Source organism: Ovis aries, chromosome 19, assembly GCF_016772045.2.
Source record: "Ovis aries strain OAR_USU_Benz2616 breed Rambouillet chromosome 19, ARS-UI_Ramb_v3.0, whole genome shotgun sequence".
Classification (NCBI taxonomy): domain Eukaryota; kingdom Metazoa; phylum Chordata; class Mammalia; order Artiodactyla; family Bovidae; genus Ovis; species Ovis aries.
In genome coordinates, this window is record NC_056072.1 from 30,341,469 (window position 1) to 30,358,385 (window position 16,917).

The 16,917-nt window shown below is 40.8% G+C and overlaps 1 protein-coding gene across 23 annotated transcripts in view; it reads left to right on the forward strand.

Annotated features, from left to right (window-relative positions):
- FOXP1 (forkhead box P1) overlaps positions 1 to 16,917 on the forward strand; it is a 624,022-nt gene that overhangs the window by 218,186 nt on the left and 388,919 nt on the right. For all 23 annotated transcript variants that reach the window (XR_006057033.2, XM_060402200.1, XM_060402196.1 and 20 more), the window contains one exon: positions 12,450 to 12,545. The gene's annotated coding sequence lies outside the window, so the exon portion shown is untranslated. The remainder of the gene's footprint in view (positions 1 to 12,449; positions 12,546 to 16,917) is intronic.

A 16,917-nucleotide genomic window follows, 5' to 3' on the forward strand; every position in this document is an offset into this window, starting at 1 on the left:
ACTTGTTGTGTCTTCCTTTGCATTTATCTGAGAAGAAGAATTGAGAGAAACCCTTACAATTCTCTTCTCAGAAAGGACCCCTGACTTGTTTCCACTTATCCGCAGATATCGGTGAGCTCTTTTTTTGTGTGTGTGAACACATTTAGAGGTAATGGGTTTTGCCTTGATCTGATAACTGATGGAATGTTCTCTCCTCCTCAAGGCAGTTCTGTGGGGATTCGACTGTTGACATGGCTTGGGATATTCTCAATCTGATTAGCAGGGATGTCAGCTTTCCTTCGAGTGCAGGACCAGGTAGTCTTTTATTGTTCAACATTTTAACCTTTGGGTATGAACAGAAACAGACTCACAGACATAGAACTGAAATTTATGGTTTCAAACAGAAAAATGAATGAGGGGATAAATTAGGATCTTGAGATGAGCAGATACAAGTGCTGCATCCTAAATAAATAAACAATAACATCTGACTCTATAGCACAGGGAACTTAATTCACTATCCTGTAATAAACCATAGTAGAAGAGAATATGAAAACATATACTTTCTAATGTGTGTGTGTGTGTATGTGTGTATGTATAATCACTGGATCACTTTGCTGACACCAGAAACTAACACATTATAAGTCAACTATACATCAAAAAAAAAAAAAAAAAAAAAAAGTCTGGTAGTCACAGGGAGAAATCGGAGTAAAAATTAATGAAGCCAGCTTTGATACAGTTGCCTCTCTGTTCAGGAAGTGCAGGAAGCTTGCTATTTTATCTGTCCAGGATGTTTAGTGTCTCTTGCTTTTGAATATAGGCAAGTAAATAATTGCATCTGGTTATGATCCTTGAGGACAGTGCTCTTACTTGGGTCACTGCGCAATAATAACTTCTCAGCTTTTTGTTCCTTGTTGTCCTTTGAGGGTTCAGATCCTCCTGAAGTTCATTTTATGACTTGTGTATGTGGCATAGAATGAGCATACTCAATCAAATACTTCCACAAGAGGCTCTTAATAGTATGTGTACAAAATACTTCCGTGTTTTAGTGGAAGTTACTCCATTATGACCCTTTATGCACGCTCCCTGCTGAGAAAACATTCTAGAAACGGATGTCAACCCAGGGAGATTCATTCATTCCATACGTTTTCTAATTTCCAAAAATGTACACCGTCAATATTTTTTCTTAATTGAACAGTTTGTTGAACAGACGGGTGCTTTAATTATGGTGGTCTAAATTTACACACATTGCAGTGGTATTTTGCTACATTAATTACCTTACTTGTCAAGAGTAACAGGTAATTACTACATCAACTCACCCTCCTGCAGTACATGGAAACATAACTTTATTTGAACAGATACAATACACCAGATTATAGCCACCCCACACCCTAGGTTGTGATAAGAGATAGCCGTGCTCACAGTATTTGTTTTACCATGAGGAAAGGAGAGAGGTGAGCTGACCCTTTTCCTTGTGTCTGTCCACCTAAGATGAAAGTCCAGAAACTATGTCACGGATTCAAAGAATCTGGACTGGAAGGAACCTTTGGAATAATTGAATTCATTAAATCTTCTCCTTGCAATGAGTTTCAGATAGTGACTTTTCTAAGTATGGACAAGAAGTAAAATTAATGTCCAGTCCAGAATTGGCACTGATTTCTCCCCACCAGGCTGCTAGAAAGCTTAGAAATGTGAACGACTTTTAAAAAATAATTCTAGAAAAGTCATTTGGTATAAGACATTTTGAATATTTGTTCGCTCACCTCCCTCATCTGAACTTCTCACCGTTGCTTCGGCTGCCTTGTGAAGAGTATCCATCCCGCATTCTGCTGAACTGCCGGGTCCTGCTCATGTCATTTGCTTTCCTCTTCAGTGTATGGGTGTCAGCTTCTATGACAAGTCGTGTTAAAATTCTAGTTAAACATATTTTTTTTTGTAAAGGTGTGAACATTTTTGAGCATCTAGGATGCCCTTAGCAGAAATGCAGCATTACTTCTCCTGGTTGCCATGGCACAGAAAGAAACGATTGTGTTAACTTTTAGGTGTGGCACGGAATATACTCAATGACATAATAGAGGCGGTCTGTCTTGAAAGGCTTTGTCCCCTTTTTAGTCAAACACCTGTGACAAAATTACGAACTGTGGTTAACATACACCACTTACAAGTGGTTTTTCAGCGTCAACCAGGGTAGAGGAGCTCAGCTTGCAAAGGACTTTCTTCCCCTTTGTGCCTGGCAGTGGGAGTGGGCTAGCATTAGGAGGAAGCTCAGGATGTCTAAGGGTTACGGACACAGCCTTGCAGAAGCGACAGGGGTGGTTGGTAGAGGATAGAGGGGGCCTCTTGGGGGATTTGAAATGTGCAACCAAGCATCTCCCCAGCCTTTGACCCACTTCAGCTTCCCAGGCCTGAAATTGTGAAACAGACGCCTCATTCTTGAAACTGTAGGCTTTTCATGAGCCATTACACATCTCCCTGGGCTCTGGAACTGGTGATATTATAGACTATGGTTGTTGACTTTTTCTTTAGTTTTTTTTTTTTTTTAAATTAAAAGATTGCATAGGCTAATTATTATAATTTAGTCATTCGTGCACCCGGCAGACCTCTCTTGAGTGTCTGCTGTGTGACGGTCATTGTGCTGCGTGTGGCGGGGCGGGGGCCGCTGAGTGAGGGAGCAGGTAGGGCAGATCCTTGCTCCCATGGAGTTTGCCTTCCAGTGGAGGAAGCAGCGCGTCAGTAATGCAGTGCAGCGGAGGGGCAGTGTGTTCACAGAATAAACACACGTGAAGCAAGCAGTCCATACATCCTGTACCTTGGCAGGGTCATTTAAGACAGCCTGATCAGAGCAGGCGGCATGAAAGAGATGGTATCTAATTTAAGTTACAAAGGTTAAAAGTGTTCTCTGTATACAAAGAGCTAAAGGAAGAACATTTTAGGCAGAGAGAAAGGTGAGGGCTAAGCCTCAAGAGTTACTAGTAAGAGCAGATATGGGAACAGAGAGCCGTTAGTAAGAATGGGGGTGAGGGATGGGGATGGGATGGGAGAAGTTGGAGCGGGACATTGGGCCCTGCATGACAGGGCAAAGGGCTGGGTCTTATTTGAGACTGATGCAAAGTCCTCCAAGACAGCCACTTCCAATTCAGGGTGCAGAACAGACTACACAGGTGACTCCCAGGGACAGGATTGCGGAGCTTCAGGTATTTTCCAGAGAGTAGCCTGCTTTGGGAGAGGGGCTGTGGCCTTGGTCCCCAGAGATTGGGCATGGAACTCTGGAAAAGGCCCTACCTAAAACAGGCTCAGCTGGTCCTTGTTAGGAGAAGAGCATCTTCCTCCTGGGCTGGCATCCGGATGCAGGTGGACAAGGAAGTCCTCCAACTTCAGCTGTGGTGGCTGAACCTGCAGCAGCTTCACCTGGGGACAGAAATGTGAGTTTTCTGGCCTTACCACAGCCTTAGTGAATCAGAAACTCTGGGTTAGGACCCAGCAGTCCTGCTTTAATGAACTTTTTGGGTGACAGTGATGAGCATGCAAGTTTGAAAGCCCCTCTTTATAAGCTATATTAGTGCCACCGTAAGAACTTAACAGTTCTCCAGACTCACTGTTCTCAGTCTGCAGATGAGGGGACCCGGTCAAAGACAAGAACTTAGTGGTGATCCTGTGCTGATGAGAACCTGGCTCTCTTGATCTTATTCTAAGTGCTCTTTATTCTTGGGTTTATGGATTTAAAGAATAAACAAAGTTCACTTTGGTTTTCTTGAGGGATCATTGTGATATTTATAAAACGGAGGAGACAGATGGATATTTAAGAAGGAATAGTGCTGCGGTCTGTGAACTGAGGCTGCCTCGTTTCTCCTAATATTATTTTCTCAGATAATTTAGAAAAGCAGTTTTAGTGTGAATAACCTGCTTCTGTCTCCCTGTCAGTGGTAGAAAAACAAGTGTTTTGTCTTAAGTTACAGCATTGAGACACTTAGCAAAGTGTAATTGCATTCTTTTATTTCTGTATTACTCAATGTACTTGGCCTTGTTTTTGGATTAGGAGTCCTGGTACTCCCAAGTTATATTTATAAAGTCATGGTAGAAGGCAGAAGGTGGATTATATTAAGGCCCGCTGTTTGTGCTTTCTTGTTTCTGTTTTTTTTTTTTTTTTTAATTTTTTAAATTTTACTTTACAATACTGCAAGAGAATCATAGGATTGCCCTCTTCCCTGGCTAAGTCCTGCTCACCTTTGATGTCTTAGGCTTCCAGATCATTTGTAACGTGCAGCCTTCTCTGACCTCCTGTGCTTAGGTCACATCTCTCGGTTGATATTTTCCACTTGCTTGAATTGTTTCTTGGTAGACTGTGGCCCTCATCAGGGCAGAGACCACACTGGTCACAATTTGAAGCTATACGCAGCTTTGAACACAGTGTCTGGCCCAGGGTAATTACAGAAAAAGTTAACCATCACATGAATGCTTGCCCTCTTAATTGATTCATCATTTGTTACTCTCTTACCAAAACCCAGTTCTTGGAAGACGTGGTGATAGATTTTCTAAAAGGAGAATACACAGAATATTAAGACATGGTCCCATGGTGGAGACAAAGCCAAAAGTAAGTATGTATTCAAGGAAATCCTAGTGAGGGCTACAATAGAGTGTGAAGTACATTAGTCAGGATGTGGTGTGCTAGCTGCCATGACTAACAGCCCACAGATTTTGGAAACTTACCATAGTAAAGATGTATGTCATGGTCCCTCATATCTGTGTGTGCCCATAGAACTGTCTCCATCCTCTACTTGCCATGAGAACTTGGGCTCTCCATGCTCTTGGAGGAAGAACAGGGAACATGGTTGTTTTGGGGGTTTTTTGGGGGGGGAGGTCAGGCTTAGAAGTGGTATGCCTTTCTTTTGCTCCATCCAATGGACAAGAAATCAGACACTTGGTCCCAACATAAGAGTCAGGAAAACAGGGCGACATAATCTTCCTGTGTGCCCATGAAGAGGAAACTGAAATGGCACTGGTTATTATGTGCTAATGCCACACATTATGTTACTTTGGTTTTGGCCACTAATGTTTAATCACAGTAAAGCATAGCACCTCTTGTGTTTGTAGGCTGCTCATCAATAAACACCCTTGTTTTCCTGGAGATCAGGAAGAGCCATGCCCTTCAGAGGACCTTGATTGGTGTGTGTCACAAGGAAGATGTCTTTTATTTCATTCCCAAGTGAAATCCCATCTTCCTCTGGGGTGGGGCAGGGTGATTTGTTGATGATCCAGCTGTGGCTTGCCTTCATTCCACTGGAAGCTGGAATATTCTATCCCAGGTGGGAGTGTGACTACACACAGGTTGGGTTTCCCCTGGCAAGACCTGTTTGTATTTGTTCTGCAGCTGGCCCTATCTTTCTCTTCTCTTCCTCGAGTTGACAGGTTTGCAGAAAAGAGCTTGCTGGTGATGAGGATGCACAAAATTTTCCATACTGACCGTTGTTCTGGGCTTACAGAAGACCCATGGGCAAATGCTTATGTCTTAGGGAAAAAACTGAAGTTACTTTTAAGACTTAAGTGTTTTGTGTAGGTCTCCTCCATTGCAGGCAGATTCTTTACCAGCTAAGCCACAAGGAAAGCACAAGAATACTGGAGTGGGTAGTCTATCTCTTCTCCAGCGGATCTTCCCGACCTAGGAATCGGACTGGGATCTCCTGCACTGCAGGTGGATTCTTTACCCACTGAGCTACCAGGGAAGCCCATTTGTGTACTCATATCAGGTTATTTTAAAGAAGATATTATGGGGAATTTTTCATAATACATTAAGTGGAGGAAAATGTATAATAAAGTATTTACAATGCCCTGTATTCTTCTGTTTTTTTTAGAATGAGAGGCTCGGCAGGGCCACTGGAGATATGTAGTTGAGCTAAAGGCTGGAGAGATGTCCAGTGGCCAGATCATGAGGGCCTTGTATGGGTTAAGGGCAAGTTTTGATCTCTTTTTCCCCAAGTACTGGGGAGTCCCTGAAAGTATGCAAGTGCAGGGTGAGTATGCCCTCATGCATGTGTGTGTCTGAGACAGAGAGCGACTGGCTGAGAGAGAGAGGACAGTGATGAGTGGTGACTGCCTTTGCCGTGTGTTTTTTGACTGCTGGGGAAGGACCTCCACAGCTGAGAGTGAGTATGGAGTCCGCATGGAACCCTCTTCCATCTCCTCCCTCTTTCTGCTAAGTTACTTGTCAATCAGGAGCTCACCTTTCTCATTTCAAAGCAGGGTAAAACATTGGGGTAAGTATTTATGAAGTGCCAAGCTTCACGATCAATACATATGTTGTTTTAAAGGAGCCAATGACTTAGAATTGTTTTAAGTTATTAAAAGACTTAAGTTATTGAAAGACAAACTTACTGTGTGCCAGTGTGGAAAGAAGAGACAAAGTATAATTTTTGAATCAGGCAAATGATTTACAGCAATAATCCTCAAGGAATCAAGCTGTTTCTACTAAGTTGTTTTGTTCTTTGAAAGACTTAAAGTATAAAAAATTCATTTACTTACAGAATTTCATGAAGAGGACTTTTTAAAAGTAAGATGGACTGTTCAGTTGCTTTGAGGAATCTTAATTTAATGGATGAGATTCTGTAACACCGTGTTTGGGACATGAGAGATGTCATGAATCTCTGCTCTCAAGACATTTCTGGTCTGAAAAAGAGGCAATCAAACCATTAATAAATGAGTGTCAATGAATGCACGGCAAATGTCTTCCTCTTTTTGAAGTTAGCTTTTTCATATTCTATAACCAGTATTGGAGAAGTTGCTTTGCTTTAGAAAAGAAAAATATAAACAATTCTAAAGAAAAATAGCACCTAATCCCATTTCCTCCAAGGCAAACTCTGTCCATTTGTTTTTTCTGGTTTTTTTTTTTGATGCATATATTTAATGCTTATGCAATTGAGAGTCTACTTTAGCTATGATTTTTCTATATTGCTTATTTCATGTCACATTATAACAGTCATCTGCACACGTTTCTCTATTCCCATAATTATTTTAATAACTACAAGATACTCCAGATTGGGCTATCATTGACTAGCTTTTTTTATTCTGTTGGGATTCACATTTTAGGTAAAATAGATTCATAAAGTTTATCTCTTTTATGTCTAGAACCATCTTGTATACTTCACTGTTGTCATAAAACATTAATGGGGAACTGAGATTTTTTTTTAAAGCATTTCTCTGTCTGTATATGTCTGTGAACTTTGCCATCCGCCCCCCCCAAAAAAAAAAAAAACACACAGTGAACTTTGTTATAACAACTTTACTCTCTTGGGAGAATAACAGAAGATATTTGAGTTTTTTTTCTGGCATATTCTATCATTGGATATGTAGCTCCTACTCTGAAGTTGGTTAATAAAGAACATCCTCCAAACCCAAGAAAGCTCTTTGGTTCTAATGTGGGAGAACTTTGTGCCTGATTTTGGAACTTCCAGAGGTTGCCATTTCTTGCTCCCAGCACACCCTTCTGCAGTGACATTTTAAATCTACAAATTACTTATTTTTCTCATTTTTTAAAAAAAGTCCTTATTATAAGGTTATTTTAAAGTGACTGTTGTAACTTCTACCTTAAGACAGGGACTTGATTGTACTGGCTGAGAAAAACTACCAACTTTTTCTTTCTGTTATAGCGGCACTGTTTTCCTTTACTTTACATAGGAGAAAGCATAGCGTGTTGTGTGTCAGTACGTAAAATCTCCAGTCAGTTTTCTAAGGCAGAAGTTAGCCTTAGAAATGATGGTGATCATCACTTTGTAATACATAAAAATAGTGAATCAGTGTGTTTTACACCGGAAACTAATAGAATACATCAAATTACACTTCCAACAAAAGGATGGTGATGGAAAAAAGAAAGAAAAAGCGGTTGGCCAATTATGGCCCTGGGCTCCCATCCAGCCCACTGCCTGCTTCTGTAAATAAAGTTTTATCAAAACATAGAACCCATTTGTCTGCTTTTCCCCTTTGGTTGCTTTCCTATTGCAGTGGGAGAGTAGGGTAATTGTCAGAGGGAACTTGGAACAGCTGCAAAAGCTACAGAATCTAAATTATTCACTGCCTTGGCCCTTTAGTGAAAAAGGTTGCTAACTCCTGTTCTCAAATATGACCAAAGTATAGTAAAATGCCTTATATATACTTCATAACCATCACATTAAGAATGTAAAAATGTTTAAAATATTGATTTGTTACCGATTAATATGGCCTCAACATGCGTTTGTTATTATTATTTTTTTAATGTGGATTTTTATTTTAAATCACCAAGAATATCTGTGACACATACTTTTTTGTTGCTGGCTTTTCAAAACCTCTGTAGAAGTTTCTGACGTTCTTCTGATTATATTGGCACTGGGCACTTTCTCCTCACACTTTTAATTGAAAATATTGTATTATATTTTAAAGCATGTCATGAACTTTGTTCTTTTATAAGCAACAACCAAAAGTGCTTGAGTTAGAAATAAGTGTATTCTATATATTTTGGATATTAAAAGCTAAGAGGCATTCAACTAAGAAAATGTCTGCTGAATCGACATTCCCTGACATCAGCTCATATTTCACTTCTTAGAGGCTCAGTGTTCTTATCCATAAATTGGGAATCGGATCTCTTCACAAGGCTATGTGAAGATGAAGTAAAGAAAGATACACGTGACGCATTTGGGGACACATTAGCTGGCTGTTCCCTTTCTCTTTTCTACACTTAGCATAATTAGAGGAGTTGATAATCATAATTATAACATACCTTTAGGGATTTTTGTCAAATTTACATGAAATATTCCCAAGAAACAAGTATAATTTTGGAACCAGGTTCAAATTAGAAAAGGTCTGTGTATTTGGATGCGAGATACTGGCAATTGTTACAAACATTTCTGAGTCTCAGAGGCTTATCTTAATGCAGGTATTATTTGTGAGCCACCTCTGTCTCATAGGGTGGGGAGTGGGATGTGGTGGTCTGCTCCATGTGGTGTTTCAGGGACCTTGACTCTTATCACCCAGTGACTCTACCATCTTGGAGGCCCTGGAGTTCTTCCCTGGACCCCTGGGCCCACAACCCAGGCTCCTGGGTCAGGAGAAGTAACACACCCACTTCCATCTGTTTGGCCAGAACTCAGCCGCAAGGACCCACCTAACTGGAAGTACATCCCATCTGGGCACCCAACAAATGGGTGGAGATTTGATGAACATTTAACCAGTCTCTGCCAGTCCGACAACATCTTCTTGAGTTATTTAGCAGGACACATACTTAAGGCCTAAACTGCACAGAGATAGATGCTAGTAATCCCAGAACCCTGTCTTTCACAGGTACCCATGTAAATAACATTGGGAGACAGTCATGCTGGGTAGGGACAATCAATCTGTATACTTGTTCAAATAAATTTTTTCAATTATCCTGGGATCTGAATCTTCCCCCACATATTGTATGCCGTTTACATAGTTTGGCGTTCTGAAATTGCAGATCTATCATAGAGTCGGTTTAGAGATACATGCATAAAAAATGTTACATGCAGTGGAATTTTCATTCCCAAAGTGGTCTGTGTGGACTCGTATTTATTTTGCTGTACTGTAAAAGCAGAAGTCATACACAGTGTTGATTGGAATTTTTATCCATGCAAACAGATAGAACATTTGTTGAAATACTACCACTATCATTTACTTCAAAGGGCACATCTTACAATGAACCAGATCAGGACCATTTTCGATTTTGTAATACCTCTCGTGGATCTGTGCACACCTTTTTTAAGTTATTCATTTAAAATGATGATTATATGAATATTTTAGGATTATAATCACCATTAAATGAAGGACAAAATTTATCATACCAAAATAGAAATTTAATTTAAAGTAGAAAGAACTTGATTGCAAGGTTTAGTAGACTGGAAACAAGACACATGAGAGGATATTAAAGCACACTTTTTAAAAGACCCTTAAGAGTACAGGTTTACAATAGATTTGGAAAAAACACAGTTGTATTTAGTGATGTTTGTGAAGCTCATATTTGAGACAGTCTCATCAAACTTTTGTAAGGTTGAAAAGAACACAAAGCAAACCAAATTTTTGGTTATTCCATGAAAAAAAATAGCTGGAAAAAAAAATCTTTATTCAGTACCATACAGGTGGTGAAGTATATTTGAGATAGAAGTTGCTCTTAACCTTAAGGTGATTCTGTGGCTTTGGTGAAGAGTCAATCTTGTACATGGCCGTAGGTGATTAAAAATATTCCTTTCACTTTTCTTGGAACTCTTGACGTTTCCTACTACCTGTCACTTTGTCCTTGACGAAATTTGAGGCCAAAAACCAGTTGACAAGGATGGTTTTCCAATCAGCTGTTCCTTGTTTTTTTCCTGGGCGATCCTTTGTTATATTCGAGTTCAGATTTACTATTCATGAACCACATTTTAATCAGTGACCATATCCGCAAATGGAAGCTAAACGCTGGTTAGTATGTTGAAAATAAACACAAGACTCTCATTAATGTCGCTGTCTGAATAATTAGTTGAGCATGGTGTACCGAGCTGTGGTGAAAGCAAGCTGGCTCCTCACTGGAACGGCAGGCTGACAGCCACGTCCTGGAGTGTGGTCATTAGTGAGCCCCGCCATCGGTGTCGTGTTACTGTGTCAAATTAGTTAGTGTCCCCTTAGGAGAGAAGCTGGACCTACAAATTATCCTCCCACATCCCTGCAAACCGTGTTTGTGAAACCTGCGATCAAGTGCGGGCAAATTATTAACATAGCTCATAAATTAACTAGTTTACAGGCTTATAACATTTTACAAGTAGATAGTAAAGGGTAGAAAAGTTTTCCAATTGCTCTGCCCTGATGTGAGGCTGTGATCTGCCGACGTTTCCCAGAGAAGCCCACAACTGATGGGTTTTGAAGAGGAGCAAACCCATGCAGTGCCATCCCGAAGGTCTGGAAAATGTAGACCCTGAAAGGAAGCCAGTGTAAATCCATTGGAAACAATATAATTAACTTCGTTATCTCATTGCTCTGATGAGTCCATGACAACAGTCCTCTTTCTTGTGGTGGCAGTTGCTCATTAATGAGGTCACCAATTAAGTTTGAACTTTGCCAACTGAAATTATCTGGAAAAATATTTTTGATGCATTCTTATCATGCTCTTAAGCTGCCTTGTTGAAGGGGAATAATGCTAACACAGCATGTTAAACTCATGAGAATGATGACTCTGAAGCTGTACTGTATTTGAGAAACAGTTTATATTCACGTTGATAGCTGATACCGAGAACACAGAGTGTGGACCAGTCTGGCCTGAGTTTCTCTCTTATCAAGAAAAAGCCACTGGGAGCCCCACTGCTTACTCTCCTCTGAGCCCTGGTAGACAGACAGCCCACATAGTTTCCGGAGATACATGACTATTCAAATCATAAAACTTCATACATCTCCTTTTCGGTTTCAACTTCTCTGTCTGATTAGATTAGAAGACGCGTACGTCCACAGACTTTTGTCTGAGTTTACTGTCACGAGGAAGCAACGCACACGCAGGGAAGAGGTCGTGCTTTTTGCTCCTCCTGTGGCTCCATTGCCCCGCCTGACAGCGGGACCCTCCTGTGGTCTTCAGGGCTGTGCAGCTGTGATTATCATCTCAGGGATCTAAGCAGAAACAGCCTGGCATGTAAAACCTTACTGCTGACTGCTATTCACAGAAACTTCCTGAACCCACTTGAGGATGAGTTAACTTGTCTGTTAGCAACTTCAACTTACTGGGCAATGGGTTTGGTAAATACTCCACTGGTAAATACCCACCCCAGCCATGAAGACGCACAGCCTCAGCACACCTGAGCACTTTGCGCAGGCTGATGGAGTTGCCGTGTCACAGCTTTCTTCTGTAGTTCAAATGCAGTGGGAAAGAACTGTAACCTTTAGCAAGTAAGACTTGGTGTTTGGCTGCAAAGGAGATAGCCTGTCTTTTTTTTTTCTTTTTAAATAGGTACTAATGTATGTGTGTGTGTGCACATGAGCATGTTACACACGTTTGGGTCTGTGTGTTCTCTGGTGCTTCTACTGGACGCACTGGGAGACACTAAAGCCCAAAGCCCAAAGGAAAATCTTCACTGGGACTTAGGGATCATCTTAGCCTTATTTCTGATTTCTGAGAAGTTGCACCCCCAAGTAAGAAATGTTTGGAGTTAGAGGAACCAAACTTCCTAAGTGAATGAAAGTGCCTTCAAGAGTGGCGGTTTTACTTGGCTCTATAATATTTCACACTTTTCTGCTATAATTCTGTGCAGAGCTCAAATTAGGAGGTAACAGAGTGCTGATTCTAGAATGGAAAGGACTACATAGATGTTTATATATACATAGATACTCACTTATATACTGAGCGTAAAAGTCATGCGTCAATAAGGAAGCCATAAGGCTTACACGAATGTGTTACTTTTGAAGCATTAAAGTTTGTCACTTCCTTTCCTTAACCTCTTCTGTTTTTTTTTTTTGTTTTTTTTTTTTGCTTTCAGTGTCCCTCTGTATGTTGCAGTCCTGTGGCATTATGCATGCCCTCGACCAGTGACCTCCAGACTTTTTATGGCTGTGAGACACATTAAAAATTCAGGGTAAGTGACAAGCAACACTTGTATTGTGTACTGATCAAAAATTGCCATCCACCCTTGCAGGTGACATGATATTGAAGGTAGTAATCCCTCAGATGATAATGGAATGCCCCATTGTCAATCATGAGTTCCAAAACCAGCAGGAATTGGTTTATTGCATTCCATGATAGCTTCATGGCTTTGCAATATAGGATTTGTAACTTGGATCATGTCTGTGAAAGTGTGATGTAATGAACGGTTGGCAAATTTTGTCTCTAAAGGGCCAGATAGCAAATACAGTCAACCTCATGGACTATAGTCAGCATAGAGAGTAGTATGTTGTAGAGTCTCTCTTGCAGCTGGAAGAGTCTCACGAAGAGTCTCTTTTGCAGCTAGTTACCTCTGCTGATATAGCAAAAAACTAGCCTTCAGTTCAGTTCAGTTGTTCAGTCGTGTCTGACTCTCTGCAACCCCATGAATTGCAGCACGCCAGGCATCCCTGTCCATCACCATCTCCCGGAGTTCACTCAAACTCACATCCATCGATTCAATGACGCCATCCAGCCATCTTATCCTCTGTTGTCCCCTTTTCCTCCTGCCCCCAATCCCTCCCAGCATCAGTCTTTTTCCAGTGAGTCAGCTCTTCACATGAGGTGGCCAAAAGTACTGGAGTTTCAGCTTTAGCATCTTTCCTTCTAAAGAACACCCAGGGCTGATCTCCTTCAGAATGGACTGGTTGGATCTCCTTGCAGTCCAAGGGACTCTCAAGAGTCTTAGATAATAGATAAACAAATGGACATGACTGTGTTCCAGTAAAACTTTATTTGCAAAACCAGGTCCAGGGCCATATTTGGCCTAAAGGTCATAGGTTGTGGACCTCTGATCTAATGGCAAATAGATGGGGAACAGTGGAAACAGTTGCTAACTTTATTTTGGGGAGCTGGAAAATCACTGCAGATGGTAATTGCAGCCATGAAATTAAAAGATGCTTGCTCCTTGGAAGAAAAGTTATGACCAACCCAGACAGCATAGTAAAAAGCAGAGACATTACTTTGTCAACAAAGGTCAGTTTAGTCAAGGCTATGGTTTTTCCATTAGTCATGTATGGATGTGAGAGCTGGACTATAAAGAAAGCTGAGCGCCAAAGAATTGATGCTTTTGAACTGTGGTGCTGGAGAAGACTCTTGAGAGTCCCTTGGACCACAAGGAGATCCAACCAGTCCATCCTAAAGGAGATCAGTCCTGGGTGTTCATCGGAAGGACTGATGTTGAAGCTAAAACTCTAATACTTTGGCCACCTGATGTGAAGAACTCACTCATTTGAAAAGACCCTGATGCTGAGAAAGATTGAGGGCAGGAGGAGAGGGGGATGACAGAGGATGAGATGATTGGCTGGCATCACTGACTCAATGAACGTGAGTTTGGGTAAACTCCGGGGGTTGGTGATGGACAGGGAGGCCTGGTGTGCTGAAGTTCATGGTGTCGCAAAGAGTCGGACATGGCTGAACAACTGAACTGAACTGATCTAATGCATCAAAGGAGATAAATGACCTAGAATCAAAATACCTCACTGGGTAGCAGTCCCTCTGATCTTGAGCAAGCAATTTATCAGAATGAAATGGGAATTAAAAAAACACCTGCATTTACTACTGAGGTAAGAGTAGGATGTAGTTGTAAGGATGAAACATCATATAATGTACATGAAAGCACTTTGAAAATTTTGAAATTCCTTACGAATGTAATGGATGCTCTAGACCATCATTCTGCTTCACCTAGTGAAGTCTACCTGCTTCACCCTTTTAATCACATTGGGCTTTCATGAGCTGGATTAGTGTGAGGGAAAGCTCTTTTATTTTCTAAGTCATGTGGTTTGTCTGTATGTTCCTTCTATTTTGAAATGCCGCTTTAGTAGCAAATATGAATGAAGAGCTATATGGATAGATTATGGCAGGCTAAAGATCAAATGCCAATGAGGAACTATTAAATTTCCTTTAATCATCAGATTTGGAGAGTGTTTTCAGATCTTCCACCTTTAAAATAGCTTTGGATGTCTACAAGTGTGTTTGAATTTCACAAGTCTTGCATGTCAAAACATAGAGACAGGTTCAGCAAATATGCTTCCCTGGACTAGTGGTACTGATTAAGAGGGAAAGTCATACTTAAACAAACAGTTTGATGAATAGAGGGCTAATCAGAATCTCAATTCATGAATTTTCTAGTTTTTTTTTTTAAAGTAGGATAATCTTTAGCTATGTTTTTATGTCTTTATATCAGATAAGAATGATTTTCTAGTAACAGATGCAAGTATGTAAGTTTTAAAAGATTAGTAGTTTTCTCTCATAAAATATATCAAGGGGAGAGCAATCTGTGTTTCCTATCTTTGTGCTATCTCTGCTTGCATGTTCAAGTGTTATTTATTTTCAAGGTCACATTATGGCTGCTGGCTCTCCAGCCATTGCTTCTACATCCTGAAAGAGGCAACATTACGAAAAATAAAAAAGAGTCGTCTTCCCAGCTGAGGAAGCCCTCTTTAAATAACTTTCCATGAAGTCTTACTCGATGGCTTCTACTTACATCGTTTTAGTCACCGTTCACATAAGTGCATCTGATAATTACATCCTTAGACTTGAGGCATTTGATGTCCTAGATCAGTTCCAGGTTCTAGTAGTAATGAAGAAAAGGTGTATGGTTAGTGAGCAACAATTGTGGTTACTTGCATGAAATCATGCTATCAGTTTTTCTTCCATGTCTAATTTTTATTTATTTTGATGAATGCCTTCTTTCTTCTGTTGATTTGGTGTGTATAACATCTTACTTGAACTTTATGTGTTTGAGTTTCAGCTTATTCAATTGTCAGCAGAGATACATATCTCAGTAAATATTTTAGGACTATAATATTTTTATTGCAAGTGCCATGGCAAATTCTAAGAAAGAAATTTCTGTCTCAAGAGAGCTATCAACCAAAATTTAAACTGCCAAATTTGTGAATGGATTTTCTTTCCTCTGGATGGAAGGTTTTGTTAAAGCCTGAGTGCTAGTGTGAAATCAGAGCTGAATATTCAATGGAACAGCTGATGCTGAAGCTGAAACTCCAATCCTTTGGCCACCTGATGCGAAGAGCTGACTCATTTGAAAAGACCCTGATGCTGGGAAAGATTGAAGGTGGGAGGAGAAGGGGACGATAGAGGATGAGATGATTGGATGGCATCACCGACCCAATGGATATAAGTTTGAGTAAACTCCGGGAGTTGATGGCGGACAGGGAGGCCTGGCGTGCTGCCTTCCATGGGATCGCAAAGAGTCAGACACAACTGAAGGACTGAACTGAACTGAGTGCTAGTGTGAGGTCCTAGGACATACTGGCCCTCACTTAATTGTGTTCTTCCCAGTGTGTGTGTGGGCTGTCACTGATGGCTTTATACTGTCTCTCAGAGTCTAGACAGTGCCGTCTACTCTGCTTCTCTGATTTTACTGTTTTGCTGTATATGTGGTGAAAGCTTCCCTTGGGGGATGGGAGAGACATGTGAATCTTTCCCATTTCTCTGTTCCAGGTTGGTCTGGACTTTATTCTTGTGAAAATCACTGTCTCACTGAATGAGACTTCCCTTTACTTCCTCATGTAGTCTCTGCCTATGCTGGTCTGTGATAGATGCTCACAGAACATGGTAGCTGATTCACTCCTAGACATTTACTGAATGCCTGCTGTAGATATAGGATAGCAATATGGGCAAGAGTGTCTGCATTGCAATTAAATCAGCTGAGATGCAAATTCCACCTTTTCCATTTACTGGCTGAGTGAACCTGGAGAGTAAGTTACTTAACCTTTCTGGGCCTTGGCCTCCTCATCTGGGAAATGGGGATACAGATAGGAGATAGATTTCTATAGCAAATTACTGAGGTGATATGTGTGAAGAGCTTAGTACAGTTTCTGGTTGGTAAAAAATGCCAGTATTGTGCCACACACTCTGGATGCGATGGTGGAAATCCCTGTCTTTGAGGAATTTTTACAATCCTCTGGTTAGTTCATTGGTTCTTAGTTTACTGGCAGACAATGTATATTTCACAGTCATCGCTTCTTGCCTAGCATACGCTTGGAAGTTTAAGTAAAGCCCCAAGAGGTGACTTTGATGCCCATTGTCAAGGACACTGCAACCATGTATGGAGCAGGACAGCCTGACTAACAGGACTTAGATCTCTGGGTCCTGTTTTGACAGTTTCCCCTGAGAGGCATGCAGTGGTTTTTTTATTCCATTTTTTACTTACTCAGACAATGGACCTGCCTAGCAAGCAAAATTCACTAACTGCTTTCAAGGTGGTATTGATGATGATAATCTGAAACTCAAGGTTTCACTCATGCAGGCTGACACTACGCGAGGCTGGTCTGGCCTAGCCTCAT